The sequence below is a fragment of the Petaurus breviceps genome, unplaced genomic scaffold (genome assembly GCF_028583685.1).
Source record: "Petaurus breviceps papuanus isolate PSGF00001 unplaced genomic scaffold, PetGlider_PUasm1.0 91133, whole genome shotgun sequence".
Lineage (NCBI taxonomy): Eukaryota > Metazoa > Chordata > Mammalia > Diprotodontia > Petauridae > Petaurus > Petaurus breviceps.
Genome location: NW_027187419.1, coordinates 60,185,179 through 60,208,675, shown reverse-complemented (window position 1 = coordinate 60,208,675; position 23,497 = coordinate 60,185,179). Strand labels below are relative to the sequence as shown.

Below are 23,497 nucleotides of genomic sequence, written 5' to 3'. Positions count from 1 at the left end.
TATCTCTCAAACTACTGCTCTTAGTTATCCAAGCTCTTGGGCACATGTCAAGTTAATGAGGATATAATAAGCTATTTCATCCTAATGATGACTTTTCTACAAAACTATGGTCTGGAGACCATCTACTGCACTGAAAAAAATTTTGGAAGTTATCAACTGCACTTAATGTAATTCTAATTATCAGAAACGCTATTCTTCACATTTATCTGAAATCCACCTACTTCCAACTTTGAATCATGACTTTTAGAGCTCTTATATATGTTTAGTACAGGAATTTGGGCCTAACGAGAGTGATTTGGTAGGGAAGAAGAGAGAAAGAGATCCAGAAATAGTAGCTTTCAGAATAGCAGTAATAAAACCTTGACATTAAAGTCATCAGAAAACAGATGGTACAATCTATATTAATATACGTAAAAACAAACACTCATTTCCTAGTTTGTATAACTGTAACTATTTTTTTCTCCCATAACTGGATGTAATCCTTGGAAAATTCTAATGTAATTTGCTGCAATAAAAGACATTTCTTCAAAAATATTATTACTTTACTTTCTTAAAGGAAGAATCATCTACCATTACCACATTCTAGGCATTTTTCTTTAGTCAAAAAAAGAAACTGTATTATACACAGCTGTCCTGACCTCAGATGAAATATTAATAAGCATCTATGAATGAAGTAACAGTACAGGTTATACTATAGGAACAATGAGGGGGAAAGAAGAAAGAAGGAATGAAAGCAGACGGGAATAAAAGGATAAGTTTGAGATATTCAGTGATAGAAAGATCTCATTTATCTCAAATGATGATAATCACTAGCATGTATAAAGACATCCTCCTATGGAACCACTAAGTATAACTTCCCTTATTCAATTAAACCAATGAGAAAATAGTATTTCATTCATGAAATTTCACTTTCATTCTTGTTTCCAAGAATCAATCAACATGCATTTATTAAGGGACTATTATGTGGAGGGCAGTAACATGCACTATTTTGTAAGTCACATGTATTAAGTTGTAAAGATAGGATGGGGACAGCTTGTGAAGAGTTTGAAATACCCAACGGAAAAGTTTGCATTGGATCCTGAAGGCAGTAGAGAGCTTCTTGAGTTTAAGTATAAAAGAATGCAACACAGTAGGATTTGCACTGTAGGAAAATCAGTTTGGTAGCTATGTGAAGGATAGATTGGAAGGGGAAGTTTGAGACAGAAAAGCCAATTAGGAGGTTAAAACAATTGTCAAAGTAAGAAGTGATTTGGGTCTGCTCTGAGGTGGTGGCTATATGAGTGGATAAGGCAGTTATGGATATGGAATATAATATAGAGCAGTGGTGTCAATCTCAAATAGAAATGAATCCCTATGGATTCACTTATTGGTTTGGATAATCACAAATAAACACTATGTTATATAGAATATTTATTTATTTTTTTAAACATTTATCAATTACATTTTAATCTGCTTCTGGATACCAGAAGTTTGGTGCTTGCTTGAAGAGGTGAAGGAGAGCATGGACATGGAGTCAAGGATGACTATTAGACTGGAAAGATGCATGAAAGATCATGAGTTTATTTTTGTTATACACCACCAGCTGTAATGTTAATGGAATGGGAAGATCTTTCCTGCCCATTAAGAGGTATATGTGACCTGCTTTGAGCTTGAGCCCAGTTGACTGCTGTGATAGAGCCTGAGCCACAGGGAGTTTGAATCACATGAAGTCCATGGTTGGAAGAACTTGCCAAATGGGTGGAGCAGGAAGGGTGGAACAGGAAGAGAGAGTGAGGCAGAACATCTGGCATGAGTGAGAGAGGGAAGAATTTTGCCTAAGGGAGCTTGTTTGTGGGGAGGACTAAGGGAGGGAGGTCTTGGGGACGGTGGTACTCCCTGGATTGGTGATGTGTATAAACTTCTCTGTTACCATGGTGGAATTGGCTTTCTGGTACCTGAATAAATATTTTGGTTTTGCCTTTGAGGAAGAAAGTTATTTATATTTTGCAAATTTACCCTGGAAATACGCATGCTTATTCATAGAGGCTGCTATGGCTATCTCATTGGCAATATACCAGCTTATATTTACCCAGGGCTCAAGTGTTTTCAAACAGCATTCACATAAATTACCTCATTTGACTTTTAGAACAACCCCAAAGTAGGCAAGAAAGATATCATACTATTTTATATATGAGAAAAATGAGTGTGAGAAGTAAAAGTCATTTGTCCAAGGTCAAATGGCTAAAATTCAGGTTTTCTGCCTCCCAATTCAATGTTATATGTACTATAACCTTCTGTATCTCTATGTCAAGAGATACCTGTAGACTTTAGAGTTAATAGATAATTTAAATCCAAAAGTAATCCAAATCCTCATTTCAATTACTCATCTTCAGTTCTAGTAATCATCTCCAAATTTTCAATTAAAGTAACAGTAGTTGAATTGACCAGTTAATGTTTCATGTGTGTTTGGTTTTTTTAATTCCTCCTACTCAGACACAAAGTAGAGATGTGGATGAAAAATTAAAAATGGTCAAAATCTAGGCTAATGAAAATTAAAGGGGAGGTAGGAGGCAAAACACTCCTGGGTAGGATGGGAAAAAGAAAGAAGTCTCAAAAACTAGATAATTATCTCCTGAATATGAAGAGCTAATAACATTTTGTTCTCAAAAAGAGATTTGGATAAAATGAGTGTTAAGATAAATGCTTATCACTTAAATTCTTAATTTGGTGATTAAGATCTGTGCTCTAAGATAACCTTTTTGACACTGTGAGCCTTTGCTGAGGCATCAGAAATTAAACTGCAGAACTAAAAGGCCAACAGGAATGAAATAACTTGAGAAAGAAAAAAAAAAAGGCAAAGAATCTTACCGTACAAGCAAGCTATATGTAGGCCGTAGAAATTTTCTTCAGCTAGCATCAACACCACCTTGTCTCAGATCTTAACAGTGATGGCAATTAATGCAAAAACTACCAAAAAAATGACAAAATTAAACATTGGTAAGGAAAAATCCAATTAAAACATTTTAAGAAACCAAAGTTTAGATTATACATTTGAACAATTCAGCAGGTGCAGTTCTAATCCTGAAACTAGTTCCCTTTAGTGCTAATGAATGCTTGAGGTATGCAGAAGGTTATTATAGGCCTGGAAAATATTATAATTCTCACTTACAATCCCAGAAGACCTATATTGCTATCTTTAAATGCCTAAAGTGAATGTGAAGAGAATAAATAGGCAGAAGAAAAGAAATGTGAGGTAAATTATGGCAGGCAGCTGAAATACTCAAAATATTGACCCAACATATATTTTGTGTTAAGCATCTATTTATGAATCTAACATGCATTACAGGGGATACATGAATAGGAAGGCAATGAAATACATGTGTTTTGGTAACCACCTCTGGGCAGACAGCTGCATAGGAAGAAAATTAACCAGGAGATGTAAAGTCATGTGGACTCATTTCTGCCACATCCATACAGTGCTAACTTTTGAACACAAGTCAATGGCACATGTATAATTAGTCTATGCAGTTAATCTGAAACTGGGGTCGAAGGAAGGGGAAAATAATGCATATGTGCAAAAATATTTATAGCACTTCTTTCTGCAGTGGCAAAGGATTAGAAACTATGGTGAGTGTCCATTAATTGGTGGCATGGTTGAATGGATTATGGTATATTAATGTGATGGAATACTCTTTCTGCATAGTAAGAATGAAAGGGCCAGTTTCAGAGAAACCTGGGAAGACTCACACAAACTGATGCAAAGTAAAGTAAGCAAAACCAGAAGAACAATGAAGACAACGACAACAACACTGTAAAGGCAACCAAATGTAAATGACTTAAGAATTCTGATCAATGAAATGACTAGGTGATTTCAAAGTACCAATGATGAAACAAATACTGACCTTTGCTCAGAGAGATGATAGACTCAAAATGCAGTATCAGAAGATACAAAATGAGACATGCGGTTTTTGACATGACTAAAAGTTGGAATCTGTTTTGCTTGACTATGCAATTTCATTACAAAGGTTTTTTTTTTCCCCTTAAATGGAGATGGTGCATAGGAGGGAGAAGCATAGAGTCTTTCTCTTTCCCCAACAAAAGAGAACAGAGAGAAGGTCAGAGGGAAACATAGACAAGCAGGCCAATTTCAAAAATTACAAGTTGAATTTATAAATGTTTAAGTAGAAAAGTAAGTTCTACATAATAGATTTATGGTTTCATGAACAATCCTCTAGTTCTATAATGCATATGGAAATGTTCTGTTGACTTGATATTTCTCAAGTTCCAAATAAAATAAACAATTTTTTTTTAAATACACACACACAACTAATGAATGATCCACAACAAAACAAAATACTGGTGATAGCTCAATACTGAAAGACTATCATGTGAAAAGTCAGTAGCTGGTCACATTGCTGGCAAGAAGAACAACAGATGAGCTACCCTAACAACAAACCACTTATGGTCCTGTGTGAACCAACCAGGAAGCTGAAAACTCAAATGGTATGAACCAGTGAGCTTTCTCTTTAGAAAAAGATGGAAGGAGTGGGCGCAGCATCACTGGTTCTAAAAGCAATAATTCATTATTGGCTCTGCTCCTAAGTGTCTGACTGTGATATTCCCACTTGCCTGAGATCCATAGAGATCCCTTGCTACAGGGTCACATCCCGTCCTCCTGTATAACACTCCCTTCCTTTCTCACAATTTTCCATGTTAGCTCCTTCTAGAGTAAAAAGCTCACAGGCTCAATACCTGGCATGTCCCCACCTGTGAAGTCAGAGACATGAATCTAGATATGTCTGAGCAAAAAGTTTCCACACCCTAGAAAATCCATAGTCCTCCCCCAGCTACAGCCCTGTTATGTGTGGGCTATCATACTATGTTGAACATGACCTAGATGTGCCAGGTCTGGAGGGCAGACTCATACAGTACCATTGTTGATTCCTTCCTCCTCCTACTGTATGTAGCCTGACAATCACCCTGCCAAAGGTTCTAGTGATCTCTCTGGTTGCTTTCTTGATTGCCCTTCCCCCTCTTCAACCCCATCCTTTATTACCCTTTATTGTCCCTTCCAACCCTAGTGTCTCATTCTAAAACTTAGTTCTTCCCTTGTGTGAATTAAAACATATCCATATTAAAGGCTTACTGCTTTTAGCATCAGTGTTTGATATGACTTTTGTGAAGGTCTTTAGGTCCCAAAGCAGATTTAATAGACTGGGATAGAGACCTAAAACAATCCCTTAATCTTTCAGGTCTCAGTTTGCTCATATGTAAAATGAGGGGACTGAATGAGAAGGTCTCTTAGAGTTCAACCACATACACAATAACAGGCACTAAAATATTTGTTGAACTGAACTGAATCTATTAAACTGTGATACTGAATAGTTAGCCTGAGAAGGCAAAAGAAAGAAATGTTAGGTCAGCTTTTACTTTTTAAAAAATGCTTTGCAGTAGAAAAAAAAAAACACCTAGCATTAACATCTACAAATTGAACACCTAAACTTTAAGCAAAGCTTCAGGTCAATGGATGTTTTTGCTTCCTACAGGGAAATTTAGCAAGAGAAAAATAAAGCATCAGCTTAAACCTCTACAGAAAGCTTTTTTTTTAATAAGAGAATTGAATCATCTCTAAAAATTCCTTCTAAATTCTAAGAAAGTCAACAGTTAAATATTTCTAGTTTACTAATAAGTATAAATAGATATATTATCTTGTATACTCTATGTATTATATATATTTGTATGTCTATGTGTGTATATAGTTCTATGTATATAGTGAGTATCTATCTATCCATCTATTATCTAGTTATATTTTGGGAGTAGGCTGGGGACTGTGATTTCATTGGTGTAAAGAGATCTCAGTAAAGAACTTTACTCACAGTTAGCTGTGAGAAACAGTAGGGGAAAATGGATAGAAAATTGGCTTTAGAGTCAGAAAGAACATGGTTCTGATCCTGTCTCTGCCTTATGTATACTGATAGTATGACTCCAAGAAAGTCACTCAATAGTGCCCTGGCCAATTCTCAGACCATAAGCAGTCAAGAAGGTGCCAATTTGCTGGGAGTTCCTCACACCAATGAAATCGCAGTCCCCAACCAATCCCCAAAATACAAACGCTAGATGGGTAGATGGATGGACAGAGAGAGACAGATATGTTAGTTAGCAGCTATATTTATGAGAAAAGGATATTTTTACATTGTTGTAAATCAGAACCTCTCCTAAAAGCAATGCATATGGCACATTTATATCTATTATATAGGATTGAGAACCATTTTACTATTTTGAGCGATTATCTTTATTTAAAGTTTTATCTTTGGCTTCATGACAGGATAATACCTATGATTTGTGAACCCATTACTCAATTATAACATTCTTACAGTAAAATGTAATCATTTTAAGATGCTACTATGTGATGTGCATAGGACAAACTATAGCAAAAAGTAGTGGCTGCTTGAACTCTGATGGCAATGTCAATTATCCCTTCAATTTCTAAGTATTGGGAGGAATTTCTGAGTCAAGTACTGCAGATATTTTTGACCAGATAACCTCTAAGGTTTCCTTCCAATTCTAAGTTTCTATGACTCCATAAAGGTTTGCAAAAAAAAGTATTTTCAATCAATATGACTGGGCAAGTAAAGTAACTACAGTATCAGTTTACAGGGAACAGTCTGGAAGTCTCTTGTTTGCTTCCGAGGTTTCTGTTCCTTTTATGTAAGATTTCTCTTTTATATAGAAACTAAGTTCACATTGATCCTTTCATCAGTTTTAGATTATGTAATCTTCCATGACAAACCAGCTGTTGGATTTTGATTTACTTGATTTACATAGAACAAAAGCATGTTAAAATGAATAAGTAACTACAGAAATATTAGCCTGATTCAATAGACAGGTCAATCACAGTGTAAAGGGCCCTGAGTGAATCAGAGGGACGAGTGGAGGAGGCTGTTGTTTGTTGTTGTTCTGTCATGTCTGACTCTTCATGGCCCCTTTTGGGTTTTCTTAACAAAGATGCTGGAGTGGTTTGCCATTTCCTTTTCCAACTCATTTGACAGATGAGGAAACTGAAGCCAACAGAATTAAATGACTTGCCCAACATCATACAGCTACTAAGCATCTGAGGTCAAATTTGGACTCAGATCTTCCTGACTCCAGGGTCAGCCCTCTATCCACTGCACAATCTATAAGGGGTCACATTTCACTGGATAGTCTTTTAGAACCCAGGATCACTTACCTCCTTGCTACAATAAAATACTAAAGTAGGGTGCTTTTATTCTGAAATGTGTAATCATAAAATTAGACTGAAGGCAGTGAATTTCTGACTTTTGTGTTTGTATGTCCCATTAACTGGTAAAGTGCTTGGCACATAGCAGACTAATGGCTTTTGACTGATTGATAAAATGAACTGTACTAAATTCCTACATATTAAGTAACTACAAATTCTTATCTGCCTTCTAGAGGCAACCAGTATGGTTGAATCCATGACATGGGAGAATGAGTTGAAGTAACTGGAGGTGGAGGGTTAACCTGGACAGGAGAAGGCTCAAGGGGCTATGCGGTACTTGATCTCCAAGTATCTCACAAACTGCCATGTGGGAAAGGATCTAGTTTGTTTTTGTTGCTTTTTTTTTTTTTTTACTAAAGAACCAGGAGTAGTAAGTAGAATTTATAAAGAAACCAATCTAGCCTTGATGTCAGGGAAAATTTTCTAATTCTAATAGAATTGTTCAAAAGTAAAATGGAAGTGATAGGTTCCTTTTCAATAGTTTTCTGGCAGAAAACAGACGACCACTTAATGGGTATGTTTCAGTGAGGATTCAACCCAGTGGGTCTGGGTTGGACTAGATGGTCATTGAGATTCTGAGGTTATAGGATTCTGACTAGAGTCTATGAAAAGTTAGGATCTTCAGCATCCAGAATGTTTGCCACAAGGTAGAGTAGAAAAACAGGCTATCACAAATCACTGCTCTATTTCTGTCTAGGGACAACTCATGCTGTATCCCAAAGGTTGCTTCTGTTGGAGTTTTTTCCCAAGCCACATCCAGGAAATAAAAGTCACTAATTCTTATCTAGCATTCTTACCCATCCAATCAACAACTGTAGCTACAGAAGTATGGGCAAGGTAGAGGAGGAGAGTAGAAAAAAAGTAGAAGGAAACAGTAACCAACATAGACAATAGCTCACATGTATATAGACCTACAAAGCATCTCCTTATAACAGCCTTGTGAGATGGGTAAACTAACTATCATCCCCATATTACAAATGAAGAAACTGAGAATTATAGAAGATAAGTTGCTTGCAAGTTATCAAAACATTTATTTTCAGAGCCATGACTGGAACCCCAGTTTACTGGCTTCAAAGTCCAGTACCCTTTCCACTAAACTTTCAACTATATACACCTCAACATTTCCTTCCATGCATCTTCCTCACTTTAAAGTGGTTCTATGCCACAAAAATATTTTTTAAAATGTAGATGCTATTTACAGAATCTAACCTTATTATAAAACTGAATATGAATTCCAGCACCACCCAAATGTGTTTAGTTATCCTTGCCAAGATGTTATCTATTAATACAGTTTCATGTCCTTAACCTTTAGATTCAAATTCTAGGGAGTTTAAGATATTAATGTGCATTAGCCTATAAAGTTAGACTATAAAACAAAAATTTTATAACCTTGAGTCTTCATTACTCATCCAAATTGCTAAGGTGTAGAGACTACCAGTTAGAATAAATACATGTATGTTTAAAATGTTGTATAATACGTTGTATAAAAAGGGGGAAATTATCAACAACATTCCATGAACAAGGTTCCCAAACGATTATAAGAAAAACATAACTGATAATGAGTATTATAATAAGCTTTATTAGTAGCATGACATCACTGCTGAGAACTGTGGAAACACAAATAGTGTCTGATACTTCATGCACTATTCAGTGCAGCCTTTCTAACAATGCTGTCTTAGGAGAATTGGGTTCAAAATCTTGCTTCAGGTACTTACTAGCTGTGTAATGAAGGGCAATATATGTAACCTCTAAGAAACTCAACTTCCTACATATCAAGTGAGGATATATACAAAAGCACTTTGCAAATCTTGAAGTATCACAAATATGCTGATATTAAGGATAAAAGAGGCAAAATGGCATAGTCAAGAGAGACAGACAGACAGGCATTTGACCTCAAAGCCAAAAAGACCTGGGTTCAAGTCTCCCCTGTGACATACTGGCTATGTGACCCTGGGCTAATCATTTAATCTGCTATGGATGACTTTTCTAAAGATTTCATTTCTCCTTCCTCCATTGCTTCACATTATTTTATGAAACTATGCTACTCCCAGATAGCCACCATTCTCTTCCATAAGGTTTATATAAACAAGTTTATATTCTCAACTAACATCTTGCTAGCCACATCTCCTCATGTGTCAAGGAGATAAAGTGCTTGTTGGCTAATCCATTTGGAGGACTCTTTTGGACCCCTCACAATTACACACCAATTACACTTCCATAGTCCAAGTCAGTGTCATTTCCTTATTCCAGTTGTCATTTCTGAGCATCTCCAGTTTATCTAAATTAGGTCAAATTGGAGCTCTTACAGCGGTATGGTACATGTTCTCATATTTATCCATTTTTCTATTTGGATCTTGGTTTATATCCTTACTCTAATGACTCAAAGGTCCAACCACGTAAATAACTGCTTTGATACGAGTCCCACATCAGCTGTTTCATGCACAGTAAGGATGTCAATATTGGTATGACTTGGTTCCTCCCAGAGTCTCACTGGACAAGGATTTCATGTCTAGAGTACCAATAGTAAAAGTAATGTTTATAGACAATTTCCTGGCATCCTCTTCTCTCTTTTACACCACTCCATAAATATGGATGCCAAAGTGAGCTAGATAGAACTAAGGGCTATTTAATCTTTTTTTCTTTGTTTCATGGGCTACCATGGCTGAAAACTTCATCAGTTTATAATCATTCTACTAACTGGTGATAGGCCTGTCCATACTTAGTAGGGCTAATACTCTAAAATATTAAATATGGAAATATTTTTATCAAAACTTACTACCTCTGGCAATTTTCTGGATAAAACTAGGGCCTAATTTTGCTGAAAAAATCCACCCACACATAATTTATTCCAGGAGTTTTTCAATACTTTTACCCCATGCCTCCAGTTTAGCATTGGATTATGGAAATAGACTGGAAACATAAATGTATCATATGGCCCAATTAATTTTAGAAATACTGATAAGGTCCAATGTCTTCATTTCAAAGAAGAGAGGGAAAATAAATGAGAAGAACTAATACAAAGGCCAAATAATTATTGGAGAATTCAGAAATAACAAACCAAGACTGAGCATCTTATCAGATCAACACCACACATCTGGATAGAAGATTTCATAAGAAACTCACAAATCCTATTCTGGGTCTTATACCGTTACTCAAAATCGGTAGGCAACAAAATCCACTTAAAGATTAGGCTGGAAAACCTTGGGCTAGCTTAGCAGTTCAAAAGAACAGCATTTCTAAATTAAATCCTTTACCTCAACAAATTCTCCTGCCTTCCAGTAAAAAGAAAAAATAATCACATCATGAAAACATAACAGTCTACAACTTGGGGAATCATCATAAGACTGGGCTGACCAAGAAAGCTGTCTTCATAAAAAAAGAAATGATTGCTTAGTAAAATGTGCCCACTATAAAAGAGAGTCCCAGAGAGCTTTACTACACAAGAGCCCAGCTGTACTCATCAAGAGAGGTTTGCCTTAAAATACCGCTCTAGACACACAATCACTCCCTAGACTTTCAAGTTGGGGTCAATTTGTATTCTGAAAAAGATTTCTGAGCTTATGCAGCATGTCATTTTTGTCCCATATCTGCTCTAGAGAAAGCAAAGTCTGTGTTCCAGTGAGGCACACTCTTTTCTAGCCAAAAACCAAGACAGGGTTATTGACTTTCACCAATTTCGTGGCATATTCCTTTCCATAATAATAAGCATTTTCATGATGTAAATTTATCAGAACATCATGAAAGGCTTTCATCTGATATTACAATATTTAATCATGGTTGACATTCAATTATAATTCCAAACAAAGCAGCTATTTTTAATCTCACATTTAGTCCCCTGGCTTTAAAAAAAAATCCATCCAGAGCATTTTGTTGTTGTTCAGTTATTTCAGTCGTGTCTGACTCTTCGTGACCCCATGTAGGGTTGGGTTTTTGTTTTCTTTTTTTGCAAAGATACTGAAGTGGTTTGCCATTCCCTTCTCCAGCTCATTTTATAGATGAGGAAACTGAGACAAACAAAATAAAATGACTTGCCCAAGGTCACACAGCTAGTAAGTGCCTGAAGCCAGAGTTGACCTCAGAAAGATGAATCTTCCTTACTCTAGGCCCAGCACCCCATTCACTGAACCATTTTAGCTGTCCTATCTAGGGCATACAAGTTTTTAATATAAAATTTACAAATAGAATCATATCAAAGTCTTTCAAACAACAAAGAACATAGTATTATATAACCAGGATTGAAAGGTCCCCTATGAAGAAATCTACTGTACAGCCTCCAGCCTCTACTTGACTATTTCTAGTGACAGAATTTCTTACCTCACAGAGATTTTTAGACTTCTCTTTCATGAAGCCTATCTTTTCTTCCAGCAGTCACTATACTCAGTCATCCCCAGCTGTTCCCCTCAAGCACCTGAGTCTTCTGGGGGTCCTACCTCTCTTTTCCTCCTCTGAACCAGTGGGTCAAAATCAAATACAAATAAAAATGCGATCACTAAACCATACATAAAAATCCCTGGGTACCACATATTAATATTATCTGTGTTTTATTGACTCTTTATTTTGTTAAATATTTTCCAATGACATTTTAATCTAGTTCAAGTAGCACTCAGGACTGTTATGGACAATACACCACATGTTTGACACTTCTGTCCTACAGTATTCTTTGTACTACGTCTTTGGTGCAAACTCAAGCCTGCCTCACATTGTTCTATATCTTATTTATTATACTGTCATGTGAAAGAGTTTTAAAAATTGCAAAATATTCTGCAAACAATAACACCAAAATCCCATTCTACTGCTTCACTTCAGGATAGAGGGGTGACCCTGGAGATCTCGGCAGTAAAATGTAGAGAAGATGGTACCCAAGCTGAATTGGCTTTGAGGGCAGGTCTGATGACAGGCTATCGTCCAAAAAACCAGATGACTTAACTTTTTAAAAGATCATTACCATAGGCTTCATTGCAAAGTGGTAAAAATTTTTGTACAATATGAATTCAATAAACTGTAAACATGAATGGACTTTTTCCAAGTACTGAAGTATTATTACATTATTATATTATCAATAATATAATGATTTTTTAAATACCTTATCAACCCCATAAAAACACAAAGATCTGGCCAAAGAGCAAACCAAAAGCACAGTACAACAAAGCACAATTCAGTCATTGATACATCCATTTAAAAACTCTTCCTGAGCATGTAAAAATTTAAGTAGTACAAAGGTTTTTGTTTTTTATATTCAGACTATCATGGTCCTTTCCCTGTTTGTAATTGTGGTGACCTTTATCACCATAATTACACCTCTGTTAGAGTCTTGTAATCATATATAATGAATGAATTAAATCATAGGTAAGAAATAGATTAACTCTTCACTGTATGTGGCAAATTGTCAAGTGATGTCCCTCCCTATTCTACTCCATCTACTGATTATAATTATTATGTTATAAAATTATATTATTATTTCAAACATATACAAATATCTATGAAAAAACATCATGCTAGGTTGTATATGCAAAATACCAAGTGTGGGGTAGATAATTAATGCCAAAATCATTCAAAGGAAGGAGCAACTCCAGACCATTGGAGGACTCCAGGAAAGATTTCTGGGAAAAGCTAAATCTGAACCTTAAGGGAAGGTTAGGATTAAAGAGATGGAATAATAAAGACTATTAGGTACAATAGCTGCCTGCCAACCACAATTATTTAATCTTAATCTCAATGCATTAGGATTTCCTTAAGAGTATTTTGATCTTTGCATTCTCTATCACCTAAGGGATAGCTTTTTAGACTACAGAAACAGTCTGCTTTTGCTGGACATCTCACATCCAAAGAAAACTCAACCAAACTGCTTTGTCTAACACTTCAAACTGCAAAAGGACCTCATCAGATTTTAACTCTAAATAGTCGTCTATTTAGAAACTCATGACATTTATTTTCTTAAGTATTTTACTGGCAACGTATAATTGCAAGAATCTCAAATGCCTTAGCATCTTTTTAGAGACAATGACATTTTACAAAAATATTAAAAGATGCAGAATTAGAAGTAAGATACATTTTATATCTCAATAAATTAGATATATTTCCCTTTCCTTGCTCTTAGTTTCTCGTATTAATTTTACATTTCCAAGCAATCTAGTTATATTTCTTTTCATTTTAGTATTTTCTAATCTCCATGAGTACTTTTTTAAAAATATAACTTTTCCCATAATCCCCGAAATCACAAAGCCAAGGTTCTCTGACAAAAATATCACTTCTCTATGATGTACTTGAAGAGTACTGAATCTGAAGTCAAAGGACCTGGCCTTGAATTCTGACCCTACTACTTAACTACCAGTGACCCTGGGCAAGAAAAATTACCTCTCTGGACCTGTTTTATTATTCAAAAAGCAAAAAGAGCAGAAAAATTGATTTTGAAGACCCGTTCCTACTCTCAGTCCTACAATGATCCTCTCTCCCATATTTTGAGTGTAGGATCATGTAATCCCAATTCATACATGGTGATGCAGAAAGTACGAGGCTGACAAGAGGACACAAACTACATCACAGCCAGAATAGCCTAATACCAAACCCAAGCCAGATGCTTCATGGCCTAAACATCTGGTTTTCCACGAAGACTTTCAACTCTTTCCAACATAGTTGAGGAATGGGAAATATCAGATAAGTGAACTAGGCAGGGAAGGGTGAAGCTAATATATCAGAAAGATACCCAAATAGTTGAAAACCATTATTATAATCACAGAAAAATTGGAAGAATTTTAGAAGTCAAGTTCAAATGTTCATGTGCCATCCAAATGTATACAACTCCTATAACATCTCTACTCGAACCCTTCCAATGGCAGGGAGTTCACTACTTGATTGGCCACATTACTCCATTTAGAGAAAATTAGATTGCTGAACATTCTTTATTTTGTGCTAAAATTACAGTAATTTTGCCTTCTAGAATAACATTAAATGAATATTATTCCTTTTCCAAATGACTGACTAATCCTTCAAATATTTGAAGACAATCATGCCTCTGAAAAAGCTTTTTTTATCAGATGATAAGTTTACCTAATTCTTTCAATTATTCCTTTGAACATGGTTTACAGATCCTTCACCATCCCAGTTGGCCAGACATGTGGTATGGTTAATACACAAAGTATAATTAATCTATGAACTCCCTTGATCTGGGAATTATTTTCCTAATTAATATAGTTAGATTTCTGCCATCTTTGTACACTTGCTTATTGAATGTAAATGTAAGACTTTTCATGGATACACATTAAATTTATTATTGTCCATGTGTTGTTTTTTCAAATTTTGAGTCTCATCCAACATACTATTAACTTACCACATTTGTGTCCCATTCAACTATGATCAGCACGTTTGGTGAAGTCCTATACAGTGCTTAACAGAACAGGTCCTATGGCAAGTTACTGAAAATCATAATCCAAGCTGCCATCAATCCAGTAAGCAACATCTTAGTGCAGTTCTTCAGCCAATTACTCCACAGTTAGGGTAGTTCAATGAATAGAGCACTGACCTAGAGTCAGTCAAATCCTCATCTGAGTTTAAACTTGGCCTCAGATACTTACTAGCTGTATGACTCTAGGCAAGACACTTAATATGTCTCTCAATTTCCTCATCTACAAATTGGGATTAAAATGGCACCTATCTCCCAGGGTTGTTGTGAAGACAAAATGAGATAATAAAATCATTATTATTAATTATACTAAAATTCATTCTATTTCTTCATTTCCCCACAAGGATAGCATGAGAAACTTTTGATTAATGCCTTACTAAATCAAGATACATTATGTTTACATATCCTCCTGACTCATCAGCCTAGTGGCACTATCAACAAAATGACCCAACACAGTTTATCATTGCACTAATCAGAATTCTAAAGTTTTTCAAAGTGCCTTTTTTATGTTATTGTTACATGAATTGCTATAAGATTAGGACACAGAGATATTGCAAATAAATATGAAAAGACATATTAAACTCATCATATAACATGACAAAAATAGTCATCAGTTCTAAGACCAAAAACAAAAGATAGACCCAAATGAATACTTAATGAAATTCTGAATAATCAGTGGGCTAAATAACAAATCATAGAAACAAATGACACAACATAACAAAATTTCTGGTATCCAGCAAAAGCAGCCCTCAAGGAAAAAAATAATATCCCTATAAACCTACATTAACAAACTGAAAAAAGAATTTATGAATTGAATATGAATTTTTAAAATTGGAAAGCCAACAAATAAACAAACACAAAGAGAAGATATTAAAAATTAGAGACAAAAATAATTTTAAAAACTAACAGGTATTTCTTTGAAAAGACTGATAAAATTGATAACCCTTTAGACAATACAAAAAAAGAAAATCAAATTAACAAGATAACAAAGGAATGGGGTGAAATCACAACAAAACAAGAAAAAAAAATTAAAACTATATGGGTTTACTATGCATAGTTCTATGCCAGAAAAACTTAGAATACAAAGAAATAGAGGAATATCTTAAAAAATATCAGTATCGGGCGGCTAGGTAGAGCAGTGAGCAGAGCGTGGCCCCGGAGTCAGGAGGACCTGACTTCCAATCCGGTCTCAGACACTTACTTTACACACACACACACACACACACACACACACACACAAAAACTAGCTGTGTGACCTTGGGCAAGTTACTTAACCCCAATCGCCCTCCAAAAAACAAAAAAATATATATAAAGTATCTGAACTAACAGAAGACCAAATAGAGATGTTAAATAAGCCCATCTGAGAAAACAAAATAGAGCTAGCCATAAAGGAATGATCAAATAAAAGAATTCATGGTCCTGATATATCCATAGGTGAATCCTGTCAAATTTTACAATAAAATTAATACCAAATGTGACGCAAATTATTCTCAAAAATTGAGAAAAAAAGTCACCTACAAAATTACTCTTATAAGATAAATGTAGTTTTAATGCTTAAGTGAAGGAAGGATAAAGCACAAAATGAGAGCCCTAGACCAATACATATATATAAAATCACTGAATGTCAACTGCAAAATTGTAAATGAAGTCCTGTCATACAAAACACAGCAATTTATGCAAGAAATCATTCATTCTTGCATATAAGATATCATTCATGACCAGGCTAAACATTTTTTTTTACCAGGTATACACTAATGGTTCAGCATTAGAAAAACAGTCAACATAATTAATCATGTTAAAAACAAAATCATCATAAAACTGGTGCATACCCTTTGATCCCGCAATACCACTGCTAAGTCTATATCACAAAGACATAAAAAAGGGAATAGGACATATTTGTATAAAAATAGTTACAACAGTTCTTTTTCTGGTGGCTAAGAATTAGAAATCAAAAGGGTTGCCTCTCAATTGGGGAATAGCTAAACAAGCTGTGGTATATGATAGTGATAGAATATTATTGGCTATAGGAAACAATAGTAGGATGATTTCAGATAAACCTGCAAAGACTTAGATGACCATCAAAGTGAAGTGAGCAGAACCAGAGTATGGTACACAGTAACAGCAATATTACACAATGAAGAACTATGAATGGCTTAGCTACTCTTAGCAATACAATGATCCAAGACAATCCCAAAGGATTAATGATGAAGCATACTATCCACCTCCAATGAAATAATGGATATTGTCTGAATATGAACTGACGCATGCTATTTTTCACTTTCTGTCATTCTTTTTTTTTTATTTGAGTCTTCTTGTACAAAACAACTAATATGGAAATGTTTTACATGATTGCACATGTATAAGCCATATCTGACTGCTTACCATCTCAGGGAGGAAGGAATAGAATTTGGAACTCAAAACTTTTTTTGTAGTTTATCTTTTTTATTTTTTAGTTTACATCATTCATTTCCACAAGATTTTGAGTTACAAATTTTCTCCCCATTTTCCCTTACCCACCAAACCAAAACAGCAATCCCACTAAATATCCCTTCCCCCAATCTGCTCTCTCCTATATCTTCCCCTATCCCCTCTCCAACTTTCCAGTAGGGCATTGTGGGTCTCTATGCCCTAGTGCCTGTATATCTTATTTCCCAGTTACATGTAAAATAATAATAATAATAATATATACATATATTAAACATTTGATTTTAAACCCTTGAATTTCAGATTCTTTCCCTACCTCCCTCATCACCCACCGTTACTGAGAAGATAAGCAATTCAATATAGGTTGTACATGTGTAGCTATGCAAAGCATTTCCACAGTGGATATATTGTTAAAGACTGACTATATTTCCCTCCATCCCATCCCACCCCTCACTTGCTCTATTCTCTACTTTGATCCTGTCCCTTTTCAAAAGTGGGTGCTTCCAACTTCCCTCCCCCCGAGCCTGCTCTCCCTTCCATAATCCCCCTTCTCATCCCCTTCCCCCCTACTCTCCTGTAGGATGAGATACCCTATTTAGTGTGTATGTCATTCCCTCCCTAAGCCAAATTTATTGAGAATAAGGTTGACTCATTCCCTTTTGCCTTCCTGTTCTTCCCCTCCATTGTAATAGTTTTCCCTTGCCTCTTCTATATGAGATAATTTATCCCATTCTATCTCTCCCCATCTCCTCTCATTATATTTCTCTCTCACCTCTTAATGTCACCTTTTAAGTACCATCCCTTCCTATTCAACTGGTCCTGTATCCTCTGTCTACGTATACCTGTACACATATGAATACATATTCATATGCCCATATACCCTCCTATAGAGACATATATATGTATCTATACATATATATGTATATACATTTCTATTCCCTTCAACTATTCTCATACTGAAGGAAGTTTCATAAGTTACAATTATTGTTTTTCCATGTATGAATGTAAATAGTTCAACTTTGATAAGTTCCTTATGATTTCTTTTCCCTGTTTACCTTCTCATGCTTCTCTTGCTTCTTGTATCTGAATGTCAAATTTTCTTTTCAACTCTGGTTTTTTTCATCAAGAATGCTTGAAAGTCCTCTATTCCATTGAATAACCATATTTTCCCCTGAAACATGATACTCAGTTTTGCTGGGTAGGTGATGCTTGGTTTTAATCCCAGCTCCTTTGCCCTCCGGAATATCATATTCCAAGCCCTTTGATCCCTCAATGTAGATGCTGCCAGATCCTGTGTTATCCTGATTATGTTTCCACAGTATTCAAACTGTTTCTTCCTGGCTGCTTGTAATATTTTCTCCTTGATCTGGGAACTCCAGAACCTGGCTATAATATTCCTAGGAGTTTTCTTTTGGGAATATTTTTCAGGAAGTGATTGGTGGATTCTTTCAACCTCTATTTTGCCCTCTGGTTCTAAAACATCAGGGCAATTTTCCTTGAGAATTTTTTGAAGGATGATTTCTAGGTTCTTTTTTTGACCATGGCTTTCAGGTAGTCCAATAATTTTTACAATATCTCTCCTGTATTGATTTTCCAGGTCAGTGGTTTTCCCAATGAGATATTTCACATTGCCTTCTATTTTTTCATTTGTTTGTATCAGTTTAATAGTATCTTGATTTCTCACAAAGTAACTAGCTTCCATTTGCTCCAATCTAATTCTGAAGGAATGATTCTCGAGTGAGCTTTTGTTTTCCATCTGGAAAATTCGTCTGTTTAAGGCATTCTTCTCCTCATTGGCTTTTTGAACCTCTTTTGCCATTTGAGTTAGTCTATGTTTTCAGGTGTTATTTTCTTCAGTCACGTTGTTGACTCTCATTTTATAATTTTCTTGCTTCATTCTCATTTCTCTTCCCAATTTTTCCTCCACTTCTCTTATTTGGTTTTCAAAATCCTTCTTAAGCTCCACTATGGCCTGTAATCAGTTTATTCTTTTCTTGGAATCTTCTGGTGCAGGAGTTCTGACTTCATTGTCTTCCTCCTGTTCCATGCCCCGATCTTTTTTGTCCCCATAAAAGGAGTCCAAAGTCGGATTACTGTGCTTGCCTTGTTTCCCTCGTTTGCTCATGTTGCCACTCAATTACTTGACTTTTGAGCTTTTTGCCACAGTAGAACTCTGCTACCAGAGCGGGGAACTTTGTCACAATCACTGGGGTTTTCTCAGCTGCTGGAGCTATTAGTTGGGTGACCTCTCTGAAGCCTCCCCACACTCTGGCAAACTGGTCACATGCAACCCAGGACCTCCACCCTAGACCGCAATCCAGATCTAAGCAAGTTAAAGCAAGAGTGATTACCCCTCAGACTGGTAGCTTGGTCCCCCTACAATCTGCAGGCCTGGAGCTCTGAAGAAGCCATGTGGTGAGCAGCTGTATGTCAGCTGCTTCTCACCCCAGGGGCAAAGTCTAGATGCACTCCCGAATTCCCAGGTCCCAAAGTCCACACTGCACTGACCTCTCACTTTGTCCTTAGCATCTATGGGTTGATGATTCTGCAAACTGCCACAGCTTCTGGTGATCTGAAGTCCCTTCAGCAGGTGGCTGATAGTGGCTACCCTGAGGCTAAAACTTCCATCTCATAGGGGGGTGCGGTCAGCTCCCAGAGCACTGTTGACTGCTTCCTGCCTGCCTGCCAGGATGTCCTCAGCAGGAGATTAGCCTCTCTGTGTCATTTTGTGGGTTCTGTAGCTCCAAAGTTTGTTCAGTCACTTTTTACTTGAATTGGAGGAGGTGTAAATGGGAGCCCCACAGAAGTTCTGTTTCTGCTCCTCCATCTTGACTCTGCCCCACCTCAAAACTTTTTTAAAAAATTTAAATATTTTCAAAAATTGTTTTAACATGTAATTGGGTGAAAATTATAAATATACATATACATATGTATATATATTTTTTAAAATTGTCTCTTCAAATTAAAAAAAATCATCCCAATACTTAAAAGGTAAAATTATGAGGTGAGAGAGGAATATAGTGAGAGGAGATGGGGAGAGACAGAATGGGGTAAACTATCTCATTTAGAAGAGCCAAGGGAAAATGGTTACAATGGAGGGGAAGAATAGGAAGGCAAAAGGGAATGGGTCAATCTTATTCTCATTGAATTTGGCTCAGGGAGGGAATGAAATACACACTAAATAGGGTATCTTACCCTACAGGAGAGTAGGGGGAAAGGAGATGAGAGGGGGGATGATGGAAGGAAGGGCAGGGTGGGGGGGGAGGGAAGTTGGAAGCACCCACTTTTGAAAAGGGACAGGATCAAAGTAGAGAATAGAACAAGTGGGAGGTGGGATAGGAGGGAGGGAAATATAATCAGTCTTTTACAATATATCTACTATGGTAATGTTTTGCATTAGCTACACATGTACAACCTATACTGAACTGCTTATCTTCTCAGTAAGGGTGGGTGACAAGGGAGGAAGGGAATGAATCTGGAATTCAAAGTTTTAAAATCAAATGTTTAAATAAATAAATAAACATATACTATTACTAATACTATTTTACATGTAATTGGGAAATTAGATATATAGGCACTGGGGCATAGAGATCCACCATGCCCTACTGGAAAAGTCGAAGTGGGTATGGGAGAAGATAAGGGAGAGAGCAGATTAGAGGAGGGGATATCCTGTGGGACTGCTATTTTGGGGTGGTGGGTAGGGGAAAAACGGGGAGAAAATTTGCAACTCAAAATCTGGAGGAATTGAATAATATAAGTCAGAAGTTAATAAAGCATTTGAAAAATGAAAAAAAAAATCATCCCAAACCATGTTTATTTCAATAGATGTAAATAGCTTTGACTCATTTATACTGAAAAGCCTACAAAATGTAGGCATGGAGGGAACTGATTTAATATCATATAAAGTGTCAAAAGTAAGCATCATATGCAATGGGGATACACTAGATTAGAACTTTTCTCAATAAATATAGGAGTAAAGCATGGATGTACACTCTCTCCATTATCATCTGTAATAATTTTTGAAAATGTAAGCGAGAAATAAGAGAAAGAAATTAAAGACATTAAGAAAGGTAAAGAAAGGATACAACTATCCCTATTTGCTGATAACAAGATATATAATCTTACCAAATCTGCAAAGATTAGAGATGTTCAAAGACAAATAAAAGCTTCAGCAAAGTTGCAGGGTACAAATAAACTTCAGAATTCAATAGCATTTCAATATTACCTATTGCAACATTTCTTCATATCCCTCCACCTCTACAGCCCCTCCTGCTTTTTCCCAGATCCTCCATTTTAAGTATATCCAAGGTTACCCTTTGTCTACATACTTCTCCAGGCTGCACAATTGACTCTTCTCCCACACTTTCTCTACAAAGTCTCTGACCAGGTTCCCTCATCCCCTAAATTTCCTTCAGCTTTCTTTATATGTTGTCTAAACCCATTACAATGTAATGAGCACTGGACAGTGAACATGAGAACTATCTTTCTTTTTTCTTTATATGTGTATTCCAGAGCTTGGCATAGGACCTGGCATGTAGTAAATACTTGTTGACTTGACTTATTAACTGTATAAGAATAATAAAATTTAATAAGAGTTGAAAACAGAAACAGAAATTCCATTTTTTATAACTACAAGATACATAAAATATCTGGGGATTAGTCTACCAAAGCACACAAAATACTTGCACATATCCAATCACAAAGTGCCCTTTATGGACATAAAGAACAATTTTAATAGCTGTAGGTATTCAGTGAGTGTGGCTGGGCTCTGCCAAAACAAGAAAAATAATAATTCTGCAGAAGTTAACTTTAATTCCATGCCAAGCAAATTTTGAAATACATTTTATAGAACTTGATAAAATTAATAAACTCATTTGGAGAAAATAAAATATCTAGAATATCAAGGGAAATCATAAAAAGAACAAAGGGGAATAGCACTTATACGGCAGCAGCGATCAAAACCACTTGATCTTGGTTAAAAAACTGAAAGGCAGATCAATGGTGGTAGCTGTTGTTTGTATTGGCAAGGTGATGTCATGACTTGCAAGTGAATTGGATTTAAGTGAGGGTGGGCTGTGCAAAGTCACTAACCTCAGGTTCTCCTTCAGAGCCATCTAGATCTAATGGCAAGATACAGACCTGGACAAGTGGAGATGGCCCTGAATGCAGTGGGAGACCTTGGTCTTTTTAAGCTAAGGTCCTTCCCAGGTCTGTTTGTCTGAGGCAACACCCATTCAATGATTAAGGCTAGGTATGAAATTAGGCCAAAAAAAATGTCCTCTTTTATCTATCCAAAAAAAAAAATTAATCTGGGTGGGGAAGACCCTCAGGGTTTCTCATCAAAACAGAAACAATTGCTATTTACATTCACTCTGAGCCATTAATAGACCATATTAGATGAGGAAGAACCATAAACAATGAAACTCAATAGTCCAGTGTTTGATAGACCAGAAAACATAAATTATTTAAGTAAAGAACTCCTATTTCATAAAAACTTCTGGGCCTTATTTCCCACACTGCCCTGCGCTTCTTCCTTCTTTCTCTCTCCCTTTGGCCTCTTCCGGTCGGTGGAGTGCCTATTAGCGCAGGCTGCGGTGTAAAGATGGCTAAGTCTAAGAACCATACCACAACCAATCACAAAAATGGCACAGAAATGGCATCAAGAAACCTGGGTCACAGAGATACGAGTCTCTGAAAGGGGTTGACCCCAAGTTTCTGAGAAACATGCGCTTTGCCAAGAAACACAATAAGAAGGGGCTGAAGAAGATGCAGGCCAACAACGCCAAAGCCATCAAGGCCCGAGCAGAGGCTATCAAGGCCCTGAGCACCAAGGCCTCCAAAGCCAAGCTCCTCAGGCACAAGATCCCCAAGGCCAGCGCCCGGCGTGCTGGCCACAAGATGGCTACCAAGCGTCCAGGTCCTAGAATCAGCATCAAATGTCCAGGCTCCAGGATCACAAAACCTGACTCTAAGGTTGCCAGAACCACTGACCCCAAGTCTACCAAGCCCACTGACCCCAAGGCTGCCAAGTCTGCCACCAAGGTCAGTAAGTCAGATCCCAAGGCTACCAAATCTGGCCCCAAGGCCACCAAATCTGATGCTAAGGCCACCAAGTCTGACCCCAAAGTCACCAAGTCTGATTCCAAGGCTGCCAAGTCCGATCCCAAGGCAGCCAAGTCTGATTCTAAGGCTGCTAAGCCTGCCGAGTCCAAACCCAAAGATGCTGGGGCTAAAGCTGCTGGTCCCAAGCCTTCAAAATAGATGCTTCAGAACAGAAGGACTTGTTTAAAGCTAAAACTCCCTTTTTTCCCAGCCAGGGTATGATATTCACTATTTTGTACAAATAAAGAAAATGGTGAGTCATAAAAAAAAAAAACTTCTGGGAATTCAATTTACAGAAATTGGAATTAAACTAA

The 23,497-nt window shown here is 36.5% G+C and overlaps 1 protein-coding gene and 1 pseudogene across 3 annotated transcripts in view; one reads left to right on the top strand and one right to left on the bottom strand.

Annotated features, from left to right (window-relative positions):
- The window catches only part of WASF3 (WASP family member 3), a 187,151-nt gene that overhangs the window by 91,330 nt on the left and 72,324 nt on the right, over window positions 1–23,497 (bottom strand). For 2 of the 3 annotated variants that reach the window (XM_069079758.1, XM_069079761.1), the window contains exon 2: window positions 2,848–2,946. The gene's annotated coding sequence lies outside the window, so the exon portion shown is untranslated. The remainder of the gene's footprint in view (window positions 1–2,847; window positions 2,947–23,497) is intronic. The other variant, XM_069079760.1, reaches the window with a different exon arrangement.
- Window positions 22,619–23,457, top strand: LOC138155306 (large ribosomal subunit protein eL29 pseudogene; annotated as a pseudogene).